The sequence below is a fragment of the Mobula birostris genome, chromosome 11 (assembly GCF_030028105.1).
Source record: "Mobula birostris isolate sMobBir1 chromosome 11, sMobBir1.hap1, whole genome shotgun sequence".
NCBI classification, from domain to species: Eukaryota; Metazoa; Chordata; class Chondrichthyes; order Myliobatiformes; family Myliobatidae; genus Mobula; species Mobula birostris.
Window position 1 is genome coordinate 398673 of NC_092380.1, and position 6328 is coordinate 405000.

At 53.4% G+C, this 6328-nt stretch overlaps 1 protein-coding gene across 4 annotated transcripts in view; it reads right to left on the minus strand.

Annotated features, from left to right (window-relative positions):
* Positions 1–6328, minus strand: part of LOC140204703 (uncharacterized) — a 34381-nt gene that overhangs the window by 25275 nt on the left and 2778 nt on the right. The gene's annotated exons all lie outside the window — the stretch shown is intronic.

Here is a 6328-nt window from a genome sequence, read left to right on the forward strand (position 1 = left end):
ACAATGAATCAGATGACAGGAAGGAGAGTGAGATCTTAGTGACATGGCGTTCTGACAACAACCTTTCCCTCAGCGTCAGCAAAACCAACAAGCTCATCAACTTCCGGAAGGTGGGCAGTGCACATGTTCCCATCTAAACATGCTGATTGATTCTGACCTCACTACCACGTTCCAGCTACCAACACCCTCCTATCTACATCCACGGTACTGAGGTCAAAAGCGTCAAGAGCTTCAAAGTCCAAGGACTGAACATCACCAATATCCTGTCTTGGTCAAACCACATAGAAACCAAGAAAGCATTAGCAGCACCTTGACTTCCTTAGGAAGCTAAAGAAATTTGTCATGTCCCCCTATTTTTATCAATACTCCATCGAAAGCATTCTATCCGGACATGCATACCGTCCCATCACACACTCCTGGGGTCAGACACAGGGTGAAACTCCCTCCACACCGTCCCATCACACACTCCCGGGGTCAGACACTGAGTGAATCTCCCTCCTCACCGTCCCATCACACATTCCCGGGGTCAGACACAGAGTGAATCTCCATCCACACCATCCCATCACACACTCCCGGGGTGAGACACAGAGTGAAACTCCCTCCACACCGTCCCATCACACACTCCCGGGGTCAGACACAGAGTGAAACTCCCTCCACACCATCCCATCACACACTCCCGGGGTCAGACACAGAGTGAATCTCCCTCCTCACCGTCCCATCACACACTCCCGGGGTCAGACACAGAGTGAAACTCCCTCTGCACCGTCCCATCACACACTCCCGGGGTCAGACACTGAGTGAATCTCCCTCCTCACCGTCCCATCACACACTCCCGGGGTCAGACACAGAGTGAAACTCCCTCTGCACCGTCCCATCACACACTCCCGGGGTCAGACACAGAGTGAAACTCCCTCCACACCGTCCCATCACACATTCCCGGGGTCAGACACAGAGTGAATCTCCCTCCTCACCGTCCCATCACACACTCCCGGGGTCAGACACAGAGTGAAACTCCCTCTGCACCGTCCCATCACACACTCCCGGGGTCAGACACAGAGTGAAACTCCCTCCGCACCGTCCCATCACACACTCCCGGGGTCAGACACAGAGTGAAACTCCCTCCACACCGTCTCATCACACACTCCCGGGGTCAGACACAGAGTGAAGCTCCCTCCACACCGAACCATCACACAGTCCTGGGGTCAGACACAGAGTGAACCTCCCTCCACACTGAACCATCACACACTCCCGGGGTCAGACACAGAGTGAACCTCCCTCCACACCATCCCATCACACACTCCCGGGGTCAGACACAGAGTGAAACTCCCTCCACACCGTCCCATCACACACTCCTGGGATCAGATAGACTGAAGCTCCCTCCACACCATTCCATCACACACTCCCAGGGTGAGACAGACCTGTGGAGGATGCGTGAGTGCCAAGAAGTTTTCTTGGCAGCATCCTCTGCTAGGATCAACTGGGCGAAATGTTCCAGACTCTTAGTAGGCCAGTGGCAGGTGGACTCCCTGCCGGAAGAGATGAGAGCTTTTGAATGGAGCACCAGTCGTCTTCTCTATCTGGGAGTCTACCTGAGTCCTTCTGGGGAGACCTGGCTGGCGAACTGGCAGGACATGGAGTTGAAAGTCATAGCCCAGCTAGGGCGCTGGTCAGGCCTTCTCAGGGTGCTTTCCTATCGAGGCAGGGTGGTGGTCATAAACCAGCTGATGGCCTCCATGTTGTGGTACCAGATGGTCACCTTGGCCCCTCCTGCCCCTTTAGTTGCTAGAATGCAGAGGAAGTTAGTGGACTTTTTCTGTGGTAACAGGAAACACTGGGTCTCCGCAGCGGTCTTTAGTCTCCCAGTGGGAGAGTGCGGACAGTCGCTGGTGTGTGTACGCACACGACTGGCAGCTCTCCGCCTCAGGACCCTGCAGAGATTCCTGTACGCCGAGCACCCTCCCAGTGGCACGTGTTGGCGACTTTCTTCCTCCGGAGGGGCTGTTGCCTTCACGAAGATATGCAGCTGCCTCCGGCAGGTGTCAGCCATGCTACCTGGCGGAGGCTGCCTGGCTTACAGCAGGACCTACTGAGAGTCTGGAACATGGTCGCCTCAGGCCGGGAATCCCCTCCTCTGGCAGAGGGTGGGGTCCTGGCTGACCATTGCCCTGCCTCAACGGATGTCGGTGTGGCTCGGGTGTGTGGATCGACTCAAGCTGAGCTGCTTGTCAGGCCCAGGCCCCGCAGCCTTGCCCGGGAGCCGAATCCACACAACTTGAGCCGTCTTTCATCGACACCACAATCCCGTTCAGGGATGCAAGCAGGAGGTATCTTTATGGGCTGCTGCTCCACACCCTCCACTTCCTAGCCCTTGTCCACCGTCCCGACACGCCATGGTGGTCGGTCTTTCCACCTGGAGGTGAGGGGGGTCCCCAATGGAAGTCCCCTTACAAGGGGTTTCTTCCCATGCACCTTGGGGATCTCGGCTGGAGGGTGCTGCATAAAGCGGTGCCCTGCAATAAGTTCTTTAGTCTGTACACGGATCTCCCAGCCGCGTGTCACTTCTGCGGGCTGGAGGAGACTGTGTACCATATGTACACGGAGTGTATGAGACTGTGGCCCCTTTTTGCGTATTTGCGTGGGCTGCTTCTCGCCTTCTGGTTGCATTTCAGTCCCACCCTATTTATATACGGTCATCCAGTAAGGAGGGGGGCACAGAGGGATGAGGATGTCCTTGTCAACTTGCTCCTGGGGCTGGCGAAAACAACCATCTGAGGGTCTTGGAAACGGGTGGTGGGAGGATCTCCCCGGGCAGACTGCCTGGCTATGTTTAGGGGGTATGTTCGTGCCCGGGTGAACATTGAAAAGGAACACGCACTGTCCATGGCGACCTGAGAGGCGTTCCGGGACCGATGGGCTCCGCAGGGTGTAAATGCCATCATTGATAGAGATGGAAGCATTTTGGTTAAATGTGTATTGTCTATTTGCAGTGAAGTAATTGTGTTAGTCACTGTTTTGTATATATTGTATAGCACCGATATTTGTAATAAAGAATTTTGTTTAAAAAAAAGGGGTCAGACACAGAGTGAAGCTCCCTCTACGCTGTCCCAACACACATTCCCAGGGTCAGACACAGAGTGAAACTCTGTACACACCGTCCCATCACACACTCCTGGGGTCAGACACAGAGTGAAGCTCCCTCCAAACCTCCACTGAATGTACTAATGCACTGGAAGAGCAGCTAACAGCATGCCTTTATTGAAAGACAGAAAACACAACTGGGAACTGCAGGCTGGTCGGCCTGGCAGTCTACAATGACAGAGTTGCCTGAGGGGATTTTGATGGGCAGGATGCAGCAGCACTTGGAACGCCAAGGACTGACTAGAGCTTTGCACGTGAGAGATTGCTCCTCATACGTATGACTGAGTTACTTCAGAAGAGGTGACTCTAAGGGCTGATGAGGGTGGTGCTTTGTTGTCAAGTACATGGAACTTAGTGAGGCTTCTGACAATGCCCTGCACAGTAGGCCAGTCTGGAGGTGAGCTCCTGCGGGCAAACTTCAAATACATCGGCTTGGTGGGAGGAGGCAGTGGGTGGGTGATTGTTGGCTGGTGGGTTATGTGCCACAGGGATTGGTGCTGGCTCCCCTGTGATTGGTCACTGTCATGGAATCATAGAGCACTACAGTACAAAAACAGACACTTTTACCCCTCTCGTCCATGAGGACCTGGTCTTCTGCCTAGTCCCATTGCACTGCACCCGTATCATATTGGACTCACATCCTCCACTTCTTCTGGAAGCCCTTTGCACACTCTGACTGAAGAAGTTCTCTCTCAGCTTCCCCTTAAATACGCCACCTTTCACCTTTAACCTATGTCCTCTGGTTCTAGTCTCACCAAAGCTGAAGGGAAAAGCCTGCCAGCATTCACCCTGTCTATTCCCCTCAACATTTTGTACATCTCTATATGATGTGGTGGTAATGTTGCAGCTGATTAAAAACCTGGTCTGACCACACTTGTTCAGTTCTGATCGCATCATTATAGGAAGGATGTGGAAGCTTTAGAGAGGGTGCAGGGATTTATCAGGGTGCTCAGGATTAGTGAACATGGTTAATGAGGAAAGGTTGAGAGCGAGGGCTTTTCTCTTTGGAATGATCAAGAATGAGGGGTGATTTGATAGAAGTGTACAAGATGATAAGAAATACAGACAAGTAGACACTTTTTTTTACCAGAGTGACTCATGCCAGAGGTGTTTGTGTGAAATGATTGGAGGAAAGTACAGAGGGGATGTCAGAGATGGGTTTTGTACACTAACTTGCTGGGTGTGTGTGGATCGGCCTGCCAGGGGTGGTGGTAGAGGCAGATACAATAGAAACATTTTATTACAGAGAGTGGTGGGCGTGTAGATCACCCTGATGGGTGGTGGTAGAGGCAGATACATTAAAGGCTTTCAGAAACTCTTAGAAAGGCACGCAAATGATACAAAAATGGAAGTCTGTGTGGGAGGGAAGGATTAGATTGATATTGGATTAAAAGGTCAGCAAAATGCTCTCCTCACTCTCTCCTGCACTATGCCCCCTTCCCCTTCTTTCCCCACTCACTCTCCTCCTTCCCCTTCTCCCCACACCTCCCATCCCCTCTCTCCCCTCCCCCCCACGCCCTTTCATACCATTCTTTCATTTCCCCTTCCCTCTTAACGCCTCTGTCCCTCCCTCCCTCTCTCCCCTTTACCTACCCCCATCCCCTCCTCTGTCTCTCTCCCCATTCCCCTTTTCTCCCCACTCTCTCCCTCCCTTCCTTCCTCTCTCATTCCCCTTCTCCGCCTCCCTCTCTCTCCTTTTACTTGCTTATCTCCCCTCTTCCCATTCTCTCCCCACTTTCTCTCATCCCCTCTCGCCCTTCCCCTTCTCTCTTCACTCTCTCTCATCTACCCTCCCACTCTCGTCGCTACTCCTTCGACTTCTCTCCACACTCCCTCTCACCCACCTCCCTCTCTCTCCACTTCCCCTCTCCCCCCACTCCATCTCTCATCCCCAATCTCCCTCTCCCCAACCCTCTCTAATCTCCTCTCCCCAATCTCCCTCTCCCCAACCCTCTCTAATCTCCTCTCCCCAATCTCCCTCTCCCCAACCCTCTCTAACCTCCTCTCCCCAATCTCCCTCTCCCCAACCCTCTCTAACCTCCTCTCCCCAATCTCCCTCTCCCCAACCCTCTCTAACCTCCTCTCCCCAATCTCCCTCTCCCCAACCCTCTCCAATCTCCTCTCCCCAATCTCCCTCTCCCCAACCCTCTCTAATCTCCTCTCCCCAACCCTCTCTAATCTCCTCTCCCCAATCTCCCTCTCCCCAACCCTCTCTAACCTCCTCTCCCCAATCTCCCTCTCCCCAACCCTCTCCAATCTCCTCTCCCCAACCCTCTCTAACCTCCTCTCCCCAATCTCCCTCTCCCCAACCCTCTCTAACCTCCTCTCCCCAACCCTCTCCAATCTCCTCTCCCCAATCTCCCTCTCCCCAACCCTCTCTAATCTCCTCTCCCCAATCTCCCTCTCCCCAACCGTCTCTAACCTCCTCTCCCCAACCCTCTCTAATCTCCTCTCCCCAATCCTCTCTAATCTCCTCTCCCCATTGTCCCACTCCGTCTCTCATTCCCAATCTCCCTCTCCATAACTCCCTCTTATCTCCTGTCCCCATCTTCCGCCCATCCTCTCCCTCTCACCCTCTCTTTCCCCTTTTTGCACTCTCTATCCCCTCTGTTACCTCTCTTTTCTCCTCTGTCTCTCCCTCCCTCCCTCCCCCCAACACTCTCTCTCTCCTTCATGCTTCCTCTCACTGCCTCCCTTAACCGTCTGAACCAACCTAGAGCGAGGGGATGTGGTTACTCCAGTGGCCTACTGTTGTTTACGTGCTCATTGTCTCTCTCTCTCTGTCTCTCTCTACCTCTGTCTCTCTCTACCTTTGTCTCTCTCTCTCTGTCTCTCTCTACCTCTGTCTCTCTCTACCTCTGTCTCTCTCTCTCTCTACCTCTGTCTCTCTCTCTCTGTCTCTCTCTACCTCTGTCTCTCTCACTCTGTCTCTCTCTACCTCTGTCTCTCTCTACCTCTGTCTCTCTCTCTCTGTCTCTCTCTCTGTCTCTCTCTACCTCTGTCTCTCTCTCTCTGTCTCTTTCTACCTCTCTCTCTACCTCTGTCTCTCTCTCTGCCTCTCTCTACCTCTGTCTCTCTCTCTCTGTCTCTCTCTACCTCTGCCTCTCTCTCTCTGTCTCTCTCTACCTCTGTCTCTCTCTCTGCCTCTCTCTACCTCTGTCTCTCTCTCTACCTCTGTCTCTCTCTCTCT